We start from the raw sequence: 23,265 nt of genomic DNA on the forward strand, positions 1-23,265 counted from the left end.
TACTACAAGAAGGTGAGGAAGTGAGCCATATGAATATCTTGAAGATTTTCCCCATAGCAGGAAATTAATATATTTTGTCTGATAGCTCTTTGATAACTATTTAACTCTAATATTACCTCTTTTTAAAAATTATTTATTTTGGCTGCATCTGGCCTTCATTGTGGCATGCGGGATGTTTAGCTGCAGCATGCATGTGGGGTCTAGTATCCCGACAAGGGATCAAATCTGGGCCCCTGGTGCATTGGGAGCCTGGAGTCTTACCGACTGGGCCACCAGGGAAGTCCCCTTATATTACCTCTCAACTTCCAAGATATGTATGTTTTATCCCTGGGTAGCCTTGTTGATTGCTTACAGCATGCATTATACTTTACATTTGTGCTAGTTCACAGAGCTTCCTACTCAGTACTATGCGTAGGTTAAGAACTCAGTGATTGTTTATAGAAAATAAACCCACATCTATCTTTCCTGAGAATTTTTTTTTTTAAGCGCAGAAACTGAAGTGTATAAGTTTACAGTAAAACTCATCCCTTTCATCTGTACCTTTATGAAACATCTTTTCTGAGTTTTTTTAGCTTGATGTTTTCAATTAAGCTAACTCAGGACAAATCACAAGTTAATTGTAGGGACATCTGTAGCTTGAGAGAATTCTTCGGGAGGTGAAAAAGGTCAGGATATAGGATCAGGGAGAAACATAACTGATGTCTTTAGTGCAGTCCTAACTGTGACAAAACATTTTTAAAAGTCGTATTGCAAATTGAAAAATGCAGTTATACATTATGTGATCTTAATTGAAACCAGTTAGACTTAATTCCAAAAATCCAAACAAATGACCAAAGAATGCTGTTAAGAAAGCTAAAAAAAAGATACCTAAAAAGTATATATAGATATATTTTCTTATGCATTCAGCAGGATTTTCTGCCATAGAGTTATCTGACAGGTGAGACCTGTTTTTCAACATGGTCTGCTTAGTAATCAGGTTTCTTAGTAACCAAACCTCCCAAAATAGGGCCCAAGACAGCCCCACCTCTAGCCAAGCCCCTGTCCACAGTGAATGGTGTAGAGAGATGGCAGAATGATTCATTTGGTTGCCCCTGATCTCTTCCAGAGAAGAGCCATGGCTGACAACGGTAAATTACCTTCAGGATGGTAAATTAATTACTGTCAGGCTTGTTACAGATCCAACCAGTCAGAGGTACTGATCTGTCCTCCTTAACACAGACTTACACTGTCTGGTGCTGAGGAATCTCTTGATTTTTTTCTTCAAGCAACTATATCAGTATAAATGCTTCTCAACCTGGGACCTATGCAACACTGAGCATTATTTTAAACAGAGGCCTTTACATTGAGATGTTTTGTCTCCATAGAGCATGATGGAGTAACACATTGTACAGCTGCCATTCTCCAGAGAGACCCTCACAAAAGCAGGTTGTCTACCTCCTGTCTCCTAAGGCAGCCTCATGAATAAACCATCTTAATGTTAGGTCAACTGAATGAATAAGGCTAGGCTTGGGAGGGAAGAGGAAAGGTGAGTATGTGGGACACTGATCATACCACCAGTAGTCTGTCAGCTCAGGTTTGGGAGGGTCCTTGCAGCTTGGTGACAGGTAGTGCATCCGTAAGGTTCAGCTGAACAGAAATTCCATTTCACCTTATTGTCCCCTTTCTGGAGCTCGGTTGGCAATGGATGGGAACTGATACAATCTTAAGCTTCCTCAGAATGTGCCCAACTCCTGCTCTTCTGTGAGGCTAAGTCCAAACTAGAATGACTAGGGCTAGTTTCCTCTGGACATGAATTTGAATCCTTATCTCCTTGTAGAGGGAACACCAGTCACAGGTCTTTTGAATCTTTCCACTGGGAAACTGCAGAAACACTTTGGAGAGAAGCTTGCTTCTCTCATTTCTGATTGTGTGTTCTCACTCACTTTTCCTCACTAGACTGGAGTTATGTGGCATTTAAAAAATGTTCTTTCAAGTCTATTTATCCATCTGTCTCCTAGATCAGTCCCCATCCCTCAATCTTCTTCTCTTCCATGTATATTTCAAGTTTAGCTCTTTCTGCTTATGTCACACTTCCCTCCAATCTCTTTCCCTTGTTCTTTGTCAGCCAGCAAAAATCTCTCTCTTCTCATCTCCAAAACAGCCTACACACCATCTGTCGAGGTTGGCAGGCTCCTGTTCTCTCCTCTCTTTCTTCCCCTGGTGGGAGTCAGTCAAGATAAGCATGTGGATCCCCTGTGAAGCAGCTATAGGCAAACTGGACCCATCTGATGGCTCCTTCTTCACTAATGACTGCAGTTTCATGGGATTAGAAGTGAGCTTTGGGTACCAGTCTGTCTACTTGGACCCAGGCAAAGAGATACACACAGGGGGTGTTTAGGAGAACAGACTTTAGGGTCAGACAGTTTTGGTTTCAGTTCTGGGCTCTACTAGTTCTGTGATCATGGGTGAGTCACTTAACACATCTAAGCATCCTTATATAGAAAATAGATAAGTATCTCCCTCATAGGGCTTAGGTGAGGAGTGAATGAGATAATTCAGAGCTTAGCATAGTCGCCTGGCCCATAAATGTTAGCTCTTATCATGTCATCCCAAACTGATAAGCAAAAGCCCAATATTTTTCTCAGCAGTTAAGAGAAATATTCAACACTTTCATGTTGCAGAAATTATTGTTCCAATAATTGCTCTGCTATGAGCGGAGGTAATCGGGGTCTCCTGCGAACTTCATTTCCTAACATTACTTTTTTTTTTTTTCCGCGGCACGTGGGCCTCTCACCACCGTGGCCTCTCCCATTGCGGAGCACAGGTTCCGGATGCGCAGGCTCAGCGGCCATGGCTCACGGGCTCAGCCGCTCCGTGGTATGTGGGATCCTCCCTGACTGGGGCATGAACCCACATCCCCTGCATCGGCAGGCGGACCCTCAACCACTGCGCCACCAGGGAAGCCCATTACTTCTTATTTTTGATGGAGGTTCCTTGACAGTTTGAACCTCCTTTAACATGGAATGGGTAAACCTTTTGCAGCTGAGACAAGAGACCTGGCTTCTTTAATTGACAGCCCACTGCATATATCATCATGCCTCTCAGTATACTGGTGCATGCCCACTTCAGCTGTGGATGGATGGGCCTTGTAATTATCAAAGGATTAGTCTAAGAGGGAAGTGATTTGCAGAAATAGAGATGAGATTAGAGAGACCCACTGTGAAAGCCGTCTGGTCCCAAACTCAGTCTAACATTTTCTTTTTTCTTACTACACTGCCTGGGTCTGTGTATATATGTTGGTTTGTGGAGAGGAAATGAGCCCATCCAAGCCCTACTCTTATTAAGAACATCACTCATCTCCCTGGTACAACTGAGTTTCAACTTTTATTACTACCAGTGGCCAGACCTTACGTTCCACTTTGGATTATTTATAGTGGTGGGTCAGAACATGAATAAATGCAGTTCACAAAACACTTAAAACTTGTACCCAAGCCTTCCTACAAATATCTCATTGGAGCAATGAACAGGGCAAAAGAGATCAGGTTTTACTCTTCTCAGCCAATAATCAGAAATGAATAAGCAATCAGGTAATTAAAACCATAAAGTAAACAAGCAAAGACCCCAAATAACTTAAAAACCAATTAGATTTAGGGATATCCAAGTCCGAATAGTCCAAGAATAACAAAGATTTGACCGAGTGGTAAGAGCCAGCCTGCAAGGGCTGTAGGGTGAGCCCGTTCCAGTGGATGTAACTACCCAGCAATAGCCAACCACTGCCCATATGGGGTAGAAGAGCCTGGGAAGAAGAAACTAGCCTGGGCTGTGAGGCATAAACTGTTCATGGGACCAGTCTTGTGTCCAGATGCAGTGCAGTGAAGACAGGGGCAGGCTCTGGTCACACTTCTCCTTCCTCCCTATACATTTCAATGTGAGGATCTCAGTACATATGGTTTTTTTCACCCACCTGGAAGACAAAAGCATGGTCGGAAGACAAGAGCATGTGATGGGTGAAGGGAAGGAGCCAGACCTCCTCAATAACACTGTCGTGTTTCCAAAGCAGTTTTGATCAGCAATAACAAATGCCTGGATTTGAGCAATTGTAAATGATTTCCCAGGCTGTGAGGGGGAGGGATTGGAGAGACAATTAAACAAAATCATCTGTGTTATCTTATTGAAAGCAAATATCTGCCTTATGTTAATGGCATTTATAGGATCCACAGAGGTAATACTAATGGAATTATAGGGGACGTGGCCAGGAATACCCAACAAGCGCCTATGGTAATTCAATTAGAAGAACCTTCAGGAACCATAAAATTCCATGAAATTCGTAGTCTCCCCTTTGTTGGGCAATTTAACAAAATATTTATCAGTCTCTCTTTGCATGGGGAAGGAAATGAAAGTGTGTGCTTTCTTGAACTTGAGCCATGCTACTAAACCATGCCTCAGGTAGAATTTAACAGTGAGAACCTTGCTGTGTCCAGCATGTGCCCTCAACAAAGGCGAGGTCTTTTCAGCACACTGTTGAGGCATTCACAGAATGAATTGTTCTATGCATGTATGTCTTTCCCATCACATGGTGAAACTGTTCAAAAAGTATTAGCCTGCCAGTGCTGGGAGGAGACCCAGCTATCATCCATTCCAATCACCCCATTTTATTCAGGAGACAACAAAAGCTCAGGGGAGTAACTTGTTCAAGGTCACAGAGCTAGTTATGGCTGAAAGCTGCAACTAGAACCCAGATCCCATTCTTCCCCGTCCATGACCCTAGATTTTTCCATGCTACTATTGCAGTAGAAATGCTGGTGTTAGGGCTAGACAGACATTGACATGGAGCAGGTAGTAGTGATGCTTATGAGATGGTTGGCTGTATATCTTATTTGTACCCTGCAGAAAGGAATATCACTGACATTCTTTATGTCCCATTATTACTCAATAGAAGACACATGGGAGGGTTTTTTTTGTTTTTTTATTTTCTGTTTTATCCAATAACATTTTTTAAGGTAAGTTGTAGAAAGCAGATTTTCTATGCGACACCCTAAAAATCTGTCTGTATCATATGACTCAGTCCTGCTTCTTTCCATAAAGAGAATATTTTACTTTGCCGTTGTTTTGTCATCCACAATTCAAAGAGGATAGATAATGGGGTTCTTTCCCCTCATATGTCTCTGAGAATCCAGGTCGAGACTGAGGACACTGTGCTGTGTCCCAGACTCCACCTCACCAGGATACCCAAGAACAGGATCACAAAGAAGATGAGAAATAATCATTTGCCTGATATCAGGCAATAAAGATAAGATGCATTCTTAATTTGCAGGCAAAATCTTGAGTCTAACCATTTAGTGTCTCAAAGCTCCTTCTATCCCCTTTCGATTTTCATAAGCCTTCATTTTTCCCAGTCTCTTGAACAGCTACCCATGACTAAGAAGATTTAACTCTCTTTCCATACATATAGGGATGTCTTGTACATATCTGCATATGGATAGAAAAGGTACGACTATAAAGTGATGAGTTTTGTGTGTGTGAGCATGTATGGATATGAATGAAGCATATACATCAGGACCTGCAGTACCCAATCAGAGTTGGCCCTCAAATAGCCTCTAATTCCCTTGAGAGACTCATCACTATCTCCAGTGATACTCTACTAATTGGAACATCTTGGGTATCCTTTTTAAAATATCACTTTTGGGACTCATACCAAAACGTTTTCTACTCATTTGTTCATTGTTTCGTCAAACACTTTTCGGTCGCTTATCATATGTCAAGCAATATGGCAGAACCTGCAGGTATAAAATTTAAAAACTTAAACTCCTCCATTATTGAGGAGTTTATAGCCCAGGATTTTCCTAAACGTGTCCCACTCATTTTCATTGTCTTCTTTTATTCATCATATTTGGTTCTAAGGGACTTTTTATTTAAACATAAAATATTTCCTCAAAGGACAAATATTTGCCACCATTAATTATATTTACAAGGATGTGCTTCAGGTTTTGGAAACACTTCCAAAAATATTTTGGGTCATTGCCACATCCCTGGAAAAAAACAGTGTACCTAAGGGACTTCTCTGATGAGCTAAATACTCTTTTTAGATGTTTACATTCTGGCATATTTAGCCAACTATTGTTACAATTTTATCTTATTTTTTAAACTCTTTCATATCTTTAAATGTTTATGTACACCATTGGTTTTCATGCTTTTTTGACTCTTCCACCATATGGAATGAACTTCAGGTCCTGACAGTGTGCGCACACACACACACACACACACCCCACTGATCCCAACAGGTCAAGAAACAACACTCACCGTTACAAGGAGGGTGCTCTCTAGTATTTTCCTTTTTTGTGTTTTTAGGCCCTAACATAGCTCATTAATTCAGTTCATAGGCCACTAAGGGGTATCGACTGCAGTGTAGGGTACTCGGTGTGACACTGTTATTTTTTATTAAGTTTAAATATTTCCCTAAAGACAGTACAGAAGAACTATCACGTTTATTCCCCCAAATTACAATCTTCCAAAGTATCCTGCAAGTACCACTTTTAAAAACAGCTTTACTGCACATGTTTGTAGTACTTACTTATTTATTAGCTAGCTAGCTAGCTAGCTAGCTATTGCTACTTTCCCTGTTTTTACCCTATTCTTGCTTCCTAGGTGAAAAAAGTGTTGCCAGTGTACCACAGTGACTTTCTTCTTTCTACGTTTACCCCATCTCTGTGCTGTATTTATTTCTATGCTGATGGTGTTTTCTTATTTAAGCACTTAACAGCTATATCAAAATAAGCATTTAATAAAGTTAGGTTTACCACTTAATAGGGATTCTTTTATTATGCCAGATGACAAACTAATTGATTTCTTTTCTTTCAGCCTTTTGACCCCCTTCACCCATTTAAAAATAGCATCGTTACTCTTTTATAGTTTAATCTTATGCCCACAGACTCAGACGTGGCCCTGGGCAGACTTGCATAGGGCAAAGCATGTGTCCAGCGCCCTCTCTTTCCTTATAGCATCCTCTACTCTTCTGTGCCCACTCCTTCCCTCAGAGTACTGAGTCCTCCTAAGTTGTGTCCTACTTGATCTGGGTTTGAATCCCAGTCCTGCCTCTCACTGACTTTGTGCCTCTAAACAAGTCATTTAAGCCCCCTCAACTGAAGTTTCTTTAACCATAAGATTGGGGAAATTGTAGGTTGCTGTGGGCAGAGTGAAGTCAATCCAACAGCAACTCCTGCAAGCAGGGGAGGGACTCAGTCCCTGAAAAGCATCTAGGAGAGAGCCACGCCAGCCTAGGGATGCCGAGGGGCAGAGCAGATGTCACTGGCCAGCCGTGAAACAAAGTATCCCCAAAGCCAACTGGAAAAAAATGTTTGGAATCCAAGTCCTAGATGACCAGCAAAGGTGGCCTGTAGGTAACATTGCTGATAACAGATCCGCCAAGAGCAAAAAAACCTGGCAGATGGCATTTTGCTGGTTTGTTGTTTCTTTTAAAAGTGTTTGGTGTGTACCAGCCCCCCCACCTCCCCCCGGCTGTTGCCTCAAAGCATTTGTAGAGAATAATGATACCTTCCTCACTGGGTTATTTTAAGATTTTGATGGCACTGAGTATGAAAGTGCTTTGAAAATTGTAAAGCGCTCTACAAATGCTAATTTCTCTATTTACCCCTTTTCAAAACTGTTCAAAGCTGGCCATTTATATTGGGATAAGAAACAAGTTCATGGTCAGGAGTAGAAGGCTGATATTGTTGAATGAAATGCACACTTTAGTTGATTGCATTCTCCTAGCTCCTTTATTTCCAGCTCAAGCTATCCATTAGAATCACCTGATGAACTTTGAGGACTTACCAGCGCCCAGCCCTCTACCCAGAGACTCTGCACCGCTTGGTCTGGGGAGGGGCTCAGGTAGCAGCTTGGTGTAAAAGGTGATTCTAATGTGTTGTCAGAATTGAGAACCACTGTCAAAAGAGGAAATCTCATATGTTAGAATTGAGGGGAAAACCTAAATGATAAGCAGACAAGGCTCTTACTGAGTCCAGGCAACCCTGCATATACTCTCACAGATGCATGGGATTCTTCGCATTAATTTCTTCAATCAAAATATATTCATTGGGCAGCTGCTCTCTGTCAGGCATATTCTGGGAAATCAAAGATAAATAATACAAAACTCCTATCCTTAAGCAGTTCAGTCTGTGGAAGACATAGGCTTTCGTGTAAGTTGTAAGTAGTTACAATTGTATGTGAATTCTATAATGGAGTAAGGAGGCTATAGGTGTAAGACTATACATTCTACCAGGGAATATCAGGAAAGCTTTTCATCAAATGTGCAATGTAAACTGAGTGATGACAAACGTGTACAGTTTTGCCAGGCAGAGAATAATTATGACAGCTAACATTCATTGGGCCATTAGCATGACCAGTCACCACTCTAAACACCTTACCCTATAACTCATCCAATCATTCCAATGACAAACTTAGGAGGTGAGTGCTAATATTCACCCCATTTTATTACAGGGAAGTGGCCCTCCAAATGCATGCCTCCTACAGCAGAGGGCCATCCCTAGGGACCTTTTTAGAAATGCAAATTCTCAGTCCCCACCCCAGACCTACTGACTGGGAAACTCTCTGGTTAGGCTTCTCCCTCCCCCTTTCCCTCTCCTCCCCCCTTTCCCCTTTCTCTGTCTCCCCCCTCTCCCATATCAGGACACAGCAAGAAGGTAGGCATCTGTAAGCCAGGAAGGGATGTCTCAGCAGAACCCAACCATGCTGGCATTCTGATCTTGGACTTGAATTTTCTGTTGTTTAAATCACTCAGTCTATGATATTTTGTTGTAACAGCCCAAGCTGACTAATACAAACCTCTACCCAGGAAGAGGGAAGATTGTATGCAAAGGAGCAGAGATAAGAGAAAGCATGGAATATACCTAAAAACGTAGATGAATAGGATGAGGGATAAGGTGTTGGATGAGGGGCCCACGATGGAATATGAGGCGCGACGAAAGCTAAAGCATGAGAGATTGAAGTCAGATACTGAAGGCCCTTGTATGCAAGGGAAATGTGTTTAAACTTTTTCATAGGAGCAATGAGGAGCCACTGAAAGATTTTAAGCAGATCAGATTCGTATTTTAGAACAATAACTATTAGGGGAGAAACGAATGGATATGCATCCGGTGATTAGAGGGGTAGATTGATGTGTTAGGAAACTCTTGCATGATTCCAGATTCAAAGCAAAGAAAACATGAACTGAAGTCATAGAAGTTTGGGTCTGAAGTTTAAATATAAGATGCGCTGAGATTAAGATGCCTATGGAAAATGTATATAGAAATATATATATGTAATGTATAAACAGATGTATGTATAGATTTATATGAGTATGGATGGGAGAAAGTTGCTTAAAGACAGACACTAAGCTGTTCATATTTCTTATTCAGACTAGAGGAACTGGAGAGGGAGGGAAAAATTAATTAATGTTTCCTTATACCTCTGTTTTATACTTGTTGCCGTGAGCACACAGTACCTAATTAATTTTTTAACAAACCCAATAATGATCACACATGCACACACACATGCAGTTCTGGAGCTCAGGTGTGAGAGCTCGGCTTGAGGTGTAAATTTGGGTGACGCTGCTGTAGGGGTAACAGTGAAAACTGTGGGAGTTGAGAAACCTTGGGACTGAGGAGAAAAGTCCTCCAAGGGTGGCAGGCGGGGACCTACCCTGTTTAAATGCTAGACAAGGAAAGCATGGGAGCCTAGAAGGAGTAACCCGAGAAGGGATGCCAGAAGAGTCCATGATCCTGAGGAAGCAGACTCGTCATCCCTGGCCTAACCCCAGCCTTCTTGACACATAACAGATACTCCTTTGGCCATTCAACAGCTGAGGAATGAAAGAATATATTTTAGCAAGTGGAGTGACATCTGTGTCACACACTACTAGAAGAGTCAGATTAGCTGTGCAATACACCCTTTAAATCTGTCAATTAGAAGATTTCTGAGTCAAAAGAAAAGCCATTTTTATTTTTATTTTCTTCCCTCTGTTGTTTCTCATATCTGACATCCCCTTTCCTAATCCTGAAAAAAAAAATTTGCTCATAGATACACAAACACATAGCATGCACACCTAGATTCAAATGGATGTAGCATTCTATTTTTATCCCCGAGGTAATATCTTAGGAAAGAAAAAAAACACCCTTAGATATTTTTCTCATTGCAAGATGGGGGTAAGGGTGGGGGTAAGGAAGTATATGTAAAGGTCTTTCACCCTTATTATACTGTATTGCTCCCAAAGGGTTGAAGTCATGAACTTTTAATCTTGGCAGCATGATAATTCTCTTAGAGACAGGGGGAAACATGAGGAAAATCAATGACCCGTTAGCAGCAGGGTGGTGGTTTGTGTTCCCAACTTTGGTCACATGCACTGGAACACATTCTGTTTGCCTTTTTAAGGGCCACTTTGCAGAGCATGAGACCATCAAAGAGAAGGATTATCTGATCATTTTGACCATCATCTCCTCTGAGGTAGAAAAAGACTGGAGGGCCACCAACCCTCCCCCAAATGTCCCAGACAGATTGAATTGAGGGCTGTTAAGGATTAATTACCATAGTTGGTTACTCACAGCATCTGATCTAGATTTCCTTGTATTCAACAGTTCTCCATCACGCTCCAGCTGAAGCCCTTTGCCTCATCTTTCTTTGGGGCGGATACAAAAATGACAGCATTTTCAGGGTAAAAATTGCTTCTTAGCATTCTGATTTTAAAATTTTGTTTAGACTGAGAAATTTGGGATGCAGGCATGTCCCAAGATTATTTTGTTGATGTTGTTGCATGAAAGCAGGGTAGGAAGGGAATTGAAGGATATCTTCCTTTTTAAAAAATGCACTGAGGGGCTTCCCTGGTGGCGCAGTGGTTGAAAGTCCACCTGCCGATGCAGGGGACACGGGTTTGTGCCCCGGTCCGGGAAGATCCTACATGCCGCGGAGCGGCTAGGCCCGTGAGCCATGGCCACTGAGCCTGCGCGTCCGGAGCTTGTGCTCCGCAGCGGGAGAGGCCACAACAGTGAGAGGCCCACGTACCGCAAAAAAAAAAAAAAAAAAAAAAAAAATGCACTGAATTCTAGAGCATGACCAGACTCCTCTTTTTTCCTTACTCTTCCAACCAGTGAATGCATCAGTAGATACCAATGGCTCTGGATGTAAAATATAGAGAGAATTTGACCATTTTTCACCATCTCCCCAGCTACCACTTTAGTCCAAGCCATCACCATCTTTTACCTGGTTGTTCTGACCTCTGAACAGTTCTCTGCTCCACCCAGGGCATCCTAGAGGCTATTCTCTACAGAGCAGCCAGAACAAGGCTGCTACAACAGATTATTATATTGAGATTACAGCTGGAGTCCTTACAGAGTCTGATAGAATCTGGTCGTCTACCTCTCTGACCTTGCTTCCTCCTACTCTCTCACTCCCTCTCTGCCCTGTAGCCACTCCGGCCTCTTTGTCATTCCTGTAGCTCCTGCCTTCACTCACTCCTACCTAAGCCTGGCATGCTTTTATCCTCCAAATGCCCTCTTAAGTTCACACCCCACTTGCTTCAAGTCTGCTCAAGTACCCTATTACTTGAGTACTCTCTACAAAACAGCAACCCTCACTGTTTCTCCCTATCCCCTTGCCCTGCTTTATTCTTATTCATGCAACTGTTACTACCTGATATATTATGTATTTATTTGTTGATATGCTTGCTGAATGCACCCTTCCCCATTAGAATGTAGATTAAGGAAGCAGATGATTAGTGTGTTGCCTGTAGCAATTAGTCAATATTTTGTGGAATAAATATAAGCTACAAAAATAATATTTATTGTGTCTCATAGTGTATAACACAGGTGTTGAATAGAACTTGGACATCCAAGGGTTCTGGAAGCCTAAACTTATGATGGTGTATCTATACTTTCAGATTATTTTCTCCTAATTTGTCCCTTATTTAATTAGGATAGGCTTGAACAGGAGTCTTTTGGCAATTTCAACTTCATCAATTGGATCATAAAGGACTGTTTCTTTTTTTTTTTTTTTTTTTTTTTTTTTTTGCGGTACGCGGGCCTCTCACTGCTGTGGCCTCTCCCGTTGTGGAGCACAGGCTCCGGACGCGCAGGCTCAGCGGCCATGGCTCACGGACCCAGCCACTCCGCGGCATGTGGGATCTTCCCAGACGGGGGCACGAACCCGTGTCCCCTGCATCGGCAGGCGGACTCTCAACCACTGCGCCACCAGGGAAGCCCCCAGGACTGTTTCTTTAATAAAAGAGAAGGTGGAATGTTTCTTCAACTTTCTTTTGAGACCCTAAGGTGGGTCCTTCCTTGTTAGGGGAAGTCAGAGATTTTGCATTGTACCTCTTGGCAGCCCACATGATAACTAACACATTGCCTTACGTGTAGTTGGTTGTCATTAAAAAGAGTTTGCCTGAAGAGTAAAAATTGAGTAAGTATTTCTCTGGTTGTAGTAGGTTTTTCCCAAAGCCTAGGGCATGTCTGGAACTCCCATTCTTGAATCTGGAATGAGGGTCAGCCTTATAAACCTTGATCTAATTGGGATCCGTTGAGATGAAGTGAGATCCAGTGCTCTAAACAAAAGCTATATCCAGTTCACTTTTCATTTACTCAAGGAATATTTAAGTGCCTATTATGTGTTAGGTAATACGCTAAGTACTGGGGATAAATGATGAGCCCAAAGGAGTCATGTTGCAGCCTATACAGAACGTAAGACTAGTAGGGGAGACAGACCTTGATCAAGCAATGATTCAAACAGTTGTGTAAAATCATAGTTGGCAAGTGCTATGAGTAAAAGATACTCAAGGTTGCAGGTGGCTGTAATCGGAAATTTGACCCTGACAGGGAGATTCAAGGAAGGCTTCCTTAAGGAAGTGAATTGAGTAAGAGAGAACTAGAACAGAGCCCTCAAGGCAGAGGCAACATGAGGAGCAAATGCCCCGTGGTTGAAGGACATTAGACTGGTCGGAGGTCCTTAAGAAGGTCTTCATGGTGAGTGCACAGAGCAGGGTAGAACATACAAGACTGGAGATGTGGGTGAGACAGGTCATTCACAGCTTTGTAGGTTATTTTGATAATTTCTTAAACATATATCTAAAGAGTGATGGGAAGCCATGAAATAATTGATATGTTTGGGGGTTAAGAGTAAGGAGCTGCCTAACAAATTACCACAAATCTAGTGACTTAAACCAACTCACATTAATTATTCCATATTTTGCATGAGTCAGGAATCCGAGCATGACTTAGACAGGTTCTCTGCTCAGGGTCTCACAAGTCTTCAATCAAGGTGTTGATCCGGCTGAATTGTCACCTGGAAGCTCAACTAGGGAAGAATGAACTTCCAAGTGCTTTCAGCTTGTTGACCGAATTTTTTTTAAGATTATTTTATTTTGATTTTTTTAAAATTTATTTTATTTATTTATTTTGGGCTGCACTGGGTCTTTGTTGCTGTGCTCGACCTTTCCCTAGTTGCGACGAGTGGGGGCTACTCTTCGTTGCGGTACGTGGGCTTCTCATTGCCGTGGCTTCTTTTGTTGCGGAGCACGGGCTCTAGGCGCATGGGCTTCAGTAGTTGTGGCACGTGGGCTCAGTAGTTGTGGCTCGCGGGCTCTACAGCACAGGCTCAGTAGTTGTGGCGCATGGGCTTAGCTGCTCCTTGGCATGTGGGATCTTCCCAGTCCAGGGCTCGAACCCATGTCCACTGGCAGGTGGATTCTTAACCACTGTGCCACCAGGGAAGTCCTTGTTGACTGAATTTATTTCCTTGCAGTTATAGGTCTGAGGGCCCCAGCTTCTTACTGGCTGTCAGCTGGAGGCTGCCCTCAGGTCCCCAACCCATGGCCCTGCAGAGGCAGTTTACGACGTGGCTGTTTGCTTCTTCAGGGCCCCAGGAGAATCTCTGTCTCCAGTCTGGTAATATGGAGTCTTACATCATGTACTGTAATCATGGGAGTGACATCCTATCCCCTTTGCTGCATTCTACTGATTAGACATAAATTACGGATCCTCCTTGTACTCAAGGGGAGGGAGTTACGCAAGGGCCTGACTCATTGGGGGCCACCTTAGGGTGTGTCCACCACAGGAGGGAAGAAAGAGATGACAGATGTTCAGATCTGATGCATTATGCAGAGTGCATTGAAAGTCTAGATGAGAGATGATGGTTTAGATTCGGGTGGTGGCAGTGAAGACAGAGACATAAGGTTTAACTTTGAGTGTTATTTTAGAGGTCAAATTAACGGAACTTAGTGGTGGCTTGCACTTAAGGGGCTAGGAAGAGGAAGGTGTCAAAAATGACTACCCGGTTTCTCTTGAATAAGTAGATCAGTGGCGCTAACTCTGTCCACCCAGTAAAAGTCATTGGGAGGCTTTAAAAAAAAGTACTCTAGGGCCTGACCCCAGGCTTTTAAAACCAGAATCTTTGGGGGTCCAGACATTGGTATCTTTTTTCTTATTTTTATATTGAAGTATAGTTGGTTTACAATATTGTGTTAGTTTCTGGTGTGCAGCAAAATGATTCAGTCATATATATATATATATATATATATATATATATATATATATACTTTTTTCCATTATAGGTTATTATAAGATATAGAACATAATTCCCCATGTTATACAGTAGGTCCTTATTGTTTATTTTTATTTTATGTATTTATTTTTTTGCGGTACGCGGGCCCCTCCCTGCTGCGGCCTCTCCCGCTGTGGAGCACAGGCTCCGGACCTGCAGGCCCAGCGGCCATGGCTCACGGGCCCAGCCGCTCCGCGGCACGTGGGATCCTCCCGACCGGGGCACGAACCCGTGCCCCCTGCATCAGCAGGCGGACTCCCAACCACTGCGCCACCAGGGAAGCCCCTTATTTTTTATTTTATATATAATAGTATGGCATTGGTATTTTTAAAAAGATTTTACAGATGATTTCAATATGCACCCAGGATTGAGAACCACAAGACTAGATGTATTATTTTACCCTTCATTCTGATAGGAAACCACTTAAGATCATGAGGCTGGTTTTCAGGATGTTGAATTTGAGGAAGTTTTGAGGAGACATCCAGTTAAAATACTCAGTCAGGTTGTACACAAATTGTATGAGCTCAGGATGGAGACCTGGGCTAGAGGTATGAATTTCACATGATCTATGGGTAAACTGCCTTGGGTAGACACGAATGGGGGAGAAATCACCTAGTGGTAGAATATATACTAAGAAGAGATAAAGGCCTGGCATTGGGCTTTGAGAAACTCCAACATTTAATGACTTAGTGTAGGAATATGAGTCTACAAGGAGTGGCCACAGAGAAAGCAGTAAAAACAGACTGTGAGGGCAAGGAAGTCAAGAGAAGAGAATGTTTACGAAAGAGGCAATGGTCAGTGATTTCTCATGAACTTATGGAAGTGGGCTGAGGGATACTCAGATGCCTGACTCTCTCCCCAGTAAAAGTTGTGAGTTAAAAAGCTTTAATTACTTTTAATTGAATCCCCGAACTAGCATCTGCAAACTTTTCCTCTCGTTTTCCTCATTACAAAGGTAATGACTGTAAAATGTAGGAAATTTAGGAAGAACAGATTAGCCCAAATGAAGGAAGTTTTAATTCCCCATAAACCTACCAACCAATGGTAACTGCAATTGGTATGTATCTATCTCCTTGGAGTTCTTTTTTCAGCAGAGATACATTATTTTTTAACAGAATAATAACTTGCATCCTGTTTTATAGCCTGTATTTGTCACTTAATATATCCTGTACAATTTTTCATAGCCTTACATAGCATACTCTCAAATGATTACATTATACTGAATTGTATGGGTGTGCCATAATTTTCTCAAGCAATCTATTATTTGACATTTAGGTTGTTTTAATTTTTCCACTATTATGAAGATAACATTATAAAATATAAGACATAATTGTGAATGTGAGGGGTCAACAAAACACTCAAAAGTTGGGATCCAATTTAGGGATAAGACACAGGTAAAGATCAGCTTTATTTCTGAAAGACATGAGTAGAGAATGTGACCTAGATCTGGAACTAAATCTGGCATAGACAAAACAAGCCTTCCCATCGCGACCTCTCCAAACCAACCACCGTGCAACAGAAGCAGAGCCTGCTCTGCTAACTTACTGGATGACAGAACAGGCAGAATGCATATCCACTGCAGGCAGACAGCTTACAAAGAGAAAGAAGTCTAGAACTAACAGGGCCAGACCAGATCTGTTCTTCTCTCAGACTCACAGTACAAACAATTCCTGGTGACTACTTCTCATGGTGAAGTCTTCCCCATATGTGGTAGCCAGCTTTCAAGATGGTCTTCAGTGATTCTCAGTTCTGGTATTCAAACCCTTGTGTAACCCCCTCCCACAGGGAATCAGGCTTGGTCTACGTGAGCAGTAAACACAGCAGAAATGATGGTGTGTGACTTCCAAGGTTAGGTCATAAAAGGCATTACAGCTTTTGCCTTGCTTTCTTTTGGATCACTCACTCAGAGGAAAGCCAGCTTCCGTGTTGTGAGGATACTCAAGCTGCCCATGGAGAGGTCCATATGAAAAGGAACAGAGACTTCCAACCAAGAGCCAGCACCAACCAACCTGTCAGCCTTGAAAATGACCCATCTTAGATATGGAACCTCTGTCCCAAGTCAGACCTTCAGATGCCTGTAGCCCTAGCTGACATCATGACTACAACCTCACAAGAGACCCAGAGCCAGAACGACCCAAATTCCTGACCCACAAAAATTGTGTGAGAAAGTGAATGTTCTTTATTGTTTTCAGGCGCTAAGTTTCTGAAAATTTATTACGCAGTAATAGATAATTAATATACCTTAGAAACATAAGTGGCTCTTTCTCTCTCCCAGTTGCCAAACAATAAACATCTTTGTAGCTGAATCTTTGTGCATATCTGAAATAATTGTCTAGATGTAGACTTGCTAGATCAAAGGAAATGCAGAATTCCAGCGTTAAATATGGTTAAATCTGAATTGTGCTATTTTAGACATCATGGCATTGGCCTTAAAGTATGTGGTCAAACCATCACTACTCTTGTCCCCTTCACACACTTGCCTGCAGGACTGTGTCTTTGTTTTCTGCCTGGAGAGAGTGGGACTGGAACAGGAGGAAGGACAGTACAATGATAGGTCCCCAAAGGTTGATAGAAAGCATGAGGGGTCCTAGGGCATGTGCTGCCTTTTGGAGGATCACCTTTGTAAATATATCAGAAAGATATGTGTTTATGAAGGCTCAATGTGGCAACACTGATAAGTGAGACTTGATGTACTGACAGAAGTATTTGGTGTGTTAGATAGAAACACACTGATAGGTGGAAATTCAAAATTCCTGGAAAGAAGAAAAAGGACAGATGCTGAGCCCAGGAAAGAGCTGCGTGGAGAGAAGAGAGAGAAGGCAAGAATAAAAGAAACAAGTAACCCCACAGCAATAGATAACACATATGGTACTCCAGTTAGAGGAAGACATAACTACTGCAGGAGAGGGAGATTTCAGCTAATGATCCCACCCATAGCAAGCTGCTCCTGTTTATGGGCAGGAAGCTATAAAGTTCCAACAGTGACAGCCTCATGCTTTTCAAAGGCTTAATTTTAGAATACTCTTGATAACGCCCCAGGAGTCGCTAGATCTGAATTAAAAACTCCAGGTCCCTCCCTCCCCCTTTTCTAAATAAAGGCTTATTGATTTACTAATGGCCTTTATATCCTGCTGAAGACAGCCCTGTAGAAGGAAAGATGTTACCTAGAGCCGGAGTGGCTAACACCTTGGAAGAACCCACATCTCAGGTGGGAAGGTAGACAGAAGACGGGCTCAGAGAAAATTCAGAGCCTGAGACAAAGGGAGGGGAGAAATGCAGGGTAGGAAGAGGTTTTGAAGAGGAAGAGTGGGGCTGCTGGAAATAAGTGTTGCCTTAGGATCCAGATACGTAAGGACAGGCACGTGGAAGTCCTGTGAGGAAAATGGTGTCCCTTGGGGGTTTGTTGGAACCATAGATTGGTCAGAAGAGTGGGGTGCAGTAAAGGGTCTCTGGGCTGAGTGGCAAAGACCTGTCTTGATTCTAGTCCCAGATCTCCCCCCAGCAGGCTACATAAACCTACATTTTGTAACCACACCCTGAACTCTGGTGCTCCCTGTATGAAACAAGGGACCTATCTGTCTGTAAGTCTAGAATTCCAGATGTCAGCTACTGATGTGGTAGCTATCTTTCTGGGATTTTTTTCTCTACCTGTATCATTTAGAACAGGCCCACACGGAATGGATGGAGGATGACAGGAAGTGAGGGGAATGGATCAGGAAGCCAGATTTGGAGGAGGAAGCAGGAGAAGGAAGAAAAGGCAGAAATACAGACAGAAGGGGACAGAGAAGTCAGGTGGAGGGGCAGGCAGTGGCCAGAACTGCAGAGAAATGGGGCCTTGAGGGAGAAATAGGCTGAGGAGGGTGGAGCCAAGGGTTTACAACCTGGCCTCTGGATCCTGACAGCCCACCCTGGCCATTAAATTCTGGCACCTTGAGAAATTACTTAATCTCTTTAGCTCCTAATTTCCTGATCCATAAAAAGAAAATAACAGGAGAACACAATGCTATTTATTGTCCTGCGGATCAAATGAGACAGTGTCTGTAAGGCAATGAGCACAACATCTGGCACCCAGTTATTACTCAGTAAGTAGTCGCCACAGGTACTAAAAAGTCTCTCCGGTTTGGAGATTGGAAAGTTGTGGTGGGTTTGCAGAAGCCAAGCTTAATGATGTCTGTGGACGGGGGGGCGGGACTGTATGTGCATAGCTTCAAGAACTGTGTTGAGACAGTTTGAGGAGTGATAGTTTTGTGTCTCTGAAATAAACTGAACAAGCAAAAATGGGAAGATAAGTATTTTAAGAAGTGTGCTTACCATCCCCTCTCCCCAGTGTAGTAGCAGGTTATGACCCACTAACTGCTGAAAACTGCCCTTCAGAGAAATACCTCCCAGGTGCTGAGTCTATAAAACACGTGCATGACTCTCTGGACCCTCCTCCACGACGTTCTATATTTGCATCATGGCTTCAAATGTTTTAATACTGTCAGGCTACCTCTGGGGACTCTACTCTTGGGGTGTGTCCGTGGTACCCAGCAATGTCCTTCATGATCAGACAAATTTACCTTTTTTCCTTTGCCCTTTGAGTCTTCTCTTATGTATGGTCCCTACTTCCGTACAACTGTGCCTGTGTTACAAAAAGGGAAGCTTAATTGTCATTCTGGAGGTTAAGAGAAAACATAGGACCTGGCAAGGGCCCAGATGTGACTGATCAACACAGGTTGTGTTCTGCTCAACAGTGCAGGTCTAAGTCATTCACTTAGATTACGGTGTGAATGGTGTCTCTTGGTATTGTGCAAGGGTAATCTGAAACGCAGTATGAGGTGGCCCTGTCGGGGAGGGGAGCGTTCTAAGTCAGGATGAAAAAAAAGAACCAAAACACAAGAACTGGGAGCATCTTTAATTGAAACTTCAGGGGACAGCGAGAACAGAAAGCATATGGGTAATTGCTCCCCAGGCCCTCCATGCCAGCTGTGATGTGAGTAGGGCAGTTTCAGCCTTCGGGCAGCTCATTAGGGCAGAGACTGAGGATGGATGGGGTGGGAAGGAAAGCCCTGTCCTGCTGAATCACCAGTGCCGGTTCCAGGAGCTGCCTGGCCATCCCCACAGGCTGCCTGGCCGAGGACCGAGGAAGCACGAGGCTGGAGAGTTGGCAGAATATCAAAGGGTGGCAGGGCCAGTTGAGAGCTGAAGGAGCGACATTTGTGAATGAGTGTGATGATGAATCGTTTCTGTTTGTTCCGACTAAACCCCAGCTCCACCTCACACAAGTGGAGCAACCAAGTGTAAGGAGCTGAGATGGCTGGAAATGAAAGGATTGTCTGACCAGCTGTTCTAATTGGTGGTTGAAACTCTCAAGTCAGAACAGCTAAGACTTGGGTCTTGCTCAGTCGGGTAGATGATGAGAAAAACGAAGACAGAAGAGTCCTCTTAATGTCTTACACTCATTTTTTATAATTAGAAAAGGTGTTTTTTTTTCTGATTGTAAAACTAATGCATTGTTTTGTAGAAAATTTGGAAAAAGAAAATCGCAACAAAGACAATAAAATGTATCCATAATTGCATCACTTGGCAACAATTATCAGTATAAATTCACTTGCAACACTTTTCTCTAAGGAGAGCAAGGCATTTTGCGAATATTTTCTGATTCATTTAGCAGTGCAGGTGTGTGAGGGTTGGTTGGAAGTGGGTAGTGCACCCTTTTATTATAATTATGGAGAAGTCAAAATAGCAAATTCATTGACTTGTTCAAAGTCTTTGTGATGGCAAAGTCTTTGTGATGGCAATGTCTTCTGTCCACTTGTTCTGGCCTCTAATAATAAAAATAACCTGAACAATTAACATTTGTCTAGTGCTTTTCAATTGTAAAGAACTTTCCCTTGTGGTACCATTCTGCTATGTACCTTCTATATTTATTCACTTACATTCTAGTTCATAGGCAGCCATGATTTTTTTTTAAAGTCTTTATTGAATCTGTTACCATGTTGCTTCTGTTTTATGTTTTGTTTTTTTGGCCGTGAGGCATGTGGGATCTTAGCTCCCCTACCAGGGACTGAACCTGCACCCCCTGCACTGGAGGTGAAATTTTAACCACTGGGCCACCAGGGAAGTCCCAGAAGCCATGATTTAAGGGAGATTAATTTAGTAGTTGGAAGTAGAAAGCCAGGAGCCAGGACTTCTGATCCCTTCAGCTGTGTGGAACCATGCTTCATTCAAAATCTTCATGCTTAAGGGAGCAAAAGAAAAGAGTATACTGATCCTCATCAAGTTATAGTGTGTCTGCATTTATGGGAATAGTGTAAGCAACATGCATACACAGGGGTATATAGGAGCAGATGAACTGTGGACCTATCCAGCCATGTTCAATAGGTAGCCACTAGCCACATGTGGCTCTTGAGCACTCCACAAGTGGCTCATGCAACTAAGAAATTGTTTTCAGATTTGATTTAATTTTGATTAATTTAAAAGTTAAAATGCACATACTCCAATTATTATAAAAAAATTTAAGTATGCTTAAAATAACTTGTGTCGGGCCTCCCTGGTGGCGCAGTGGTTGAGAGTCCGCCTGCCGATGCAGGGGATACGGGTTCGTGCCCCGGTCTGGGAGGATCCCATATGCCGTGGAGCGGCTGGGCCCGTGAGCCATGACTGCTGACCCTGTGCGTCCGGAGCCATGGCCGCTGAGCCTGCGCATCTGGAGCCTGTGCTCCGCAACGGAAGAGGCCACAGCAGTGAGAGGCCCACGTACCGCAAAAAAAAAAATAATAATAACTTGTGTCTATGAATCTTTTTCAACTGTAAATTATTTCAAATCTAAATACAGAATCAAGTATTTCTGATGAAAAATTTGTATCTACGTTGAGCTGTGCTGTAAGTGTAAAATACACCCCAGATTTCAGACTCAGTGTGAAAAACTTTAAAATATCTTGATAATAATTTTCTCATATTAATTACATGTTCAAATGAAAATATTTTGGGGTCATTAGGTTAAATAAAATATATTATTAAAATTAATTGCATCTATTTTATTTTACCTTTTGAATGTAGCTGCTAATCAATTTAAAATATTTATGTAGTTTGCATTATATTTTTATTGGACAACACTGGATACAGCCACCTTAGCAAGTCCCCAGTTGTATCTTCTAAGCTGTGAACAATTAGGGTGGGTCTTAAAACTATGTATTAGACATCTCTCCTTGAGTTCAGTAGACAAACGTATTTTAGAATCACGGGCTGGTAAATGGCATAGGTGTCAAAGTTAGAACAGCTAGAGAGAGGTTCAGTGGGGGCTGCATGAGCTGTGTAACAATGTATGACTTTATTTTTCATTTTTCCTTTGTACATTACAATAATTTCAATCTTACAGGAAAGGTATACAAAAGTACAAAGGACTCCTATGTGCCCTTTCCCCAGAGACCCCATTCAAGGGTTGCACCTGACCCAATAATGTCTCTTACAGCAGAAGATCCAACCCAGATTGCACATGGCACAAAATTGTCATGTCTCTCCAGTGCCCTTCAATCGGGAATGATTGGTTCCTCGGACCTTCATAACCTTAATATTTTTGAAGATTACAGGCTTATTATTTGTAGGATGTCCCTCAATTCAGGTTTGTCTGATGTTGAATTCAAGTTATGAATATTTGGCCAGAATGTCACGGAAGTGATGTTGTGATCTCATTAGATCCTGTCAGGTGGACGTGATTTGTATTTGTCCAATTTCTGGTGATGTTGACTTTGATCACTTGAGTAAGATGGTGGCTGCCAGGTTTGTTCACTGTAAAGTTATTTTTTCTTTATATAATTAATAAGTATTTTCAAGGGAGATATTTTGAGACTATGAGATACCATGTTCTTCACCAAATTTTACCTCCTATTTTACAGTGATCTATGTTTCTTGCCTGAGTGCATAATAACTGTGATAATTACTAAATTATGATTTTCTAATGCTATCATTTTTCTGTTTATTATAAGTGATTACAAATTATTATTTAATTATATCTCAATTATAAATTATTATTATTTTCTATATTTACTTTTCTATAATATATATAAATAATGATTTTTCTAATTCCACTATTTTTCTACATTTATTAGGAATTTTATTCTAAATTATTATTTAATTAATTATATAATCAATTAGAAATTATTATTTATTTTTCCTACATTTATTATACAAATATAATATGGCTTCTTGGATTCCTATTTTATTCAAAGGAATATAACCCATTACTAATTGTCCCAGGATTCATGAGAGTAAGGCTTTCAAGACAGCTCTGTGTCCTTTTGACATGCATCCATCATTCTTTGGTACTTTTTAATCCAGTGGTTTGCTGGAGCTGGCTTACACTGGTTTGTAAGAGTTCATTCTAAATTTTTCAGGAAATTTGCAAGTACTAACTAACATGAAGTTAGTAGCTTAGAATTAAGCAATTGGGAGTGTTTATTTACTCCATGGAAACTGGCAAATGCTGCAACCAGAACTTTTTCCTCCAAACATGTAGTTGTTAAAACTTTGTCAGCACACACAAGGTTTCTGTCACAAAATTGTTCCAGACTCACCTTATACCTTAACTGACACAGGCCTGTAATCATCCATTTCTCCAAGGATCCCTGATTCCTTTTAATGGAGAACAGGACTTAGAAACCAAGATCTTGAAGCAGGGTGAACTCTACTGGATGTACTTGGGTGGACAGAACTGGGAAAGAT

The sequence above is a fragment of the Mesoplodon bidens genome (assembly GCF_964165515.1).
Source record: "Mesoplodon bidens genome assembly, chromosome: 2".
Taxonomy (NCBI): domain Eukaryota; kingdom Metazoa; phylum Chordata; class Mammalia; order Artiodactyla; family Ziphiidae; genus Mesoplodon; species Mesoplodon bidens.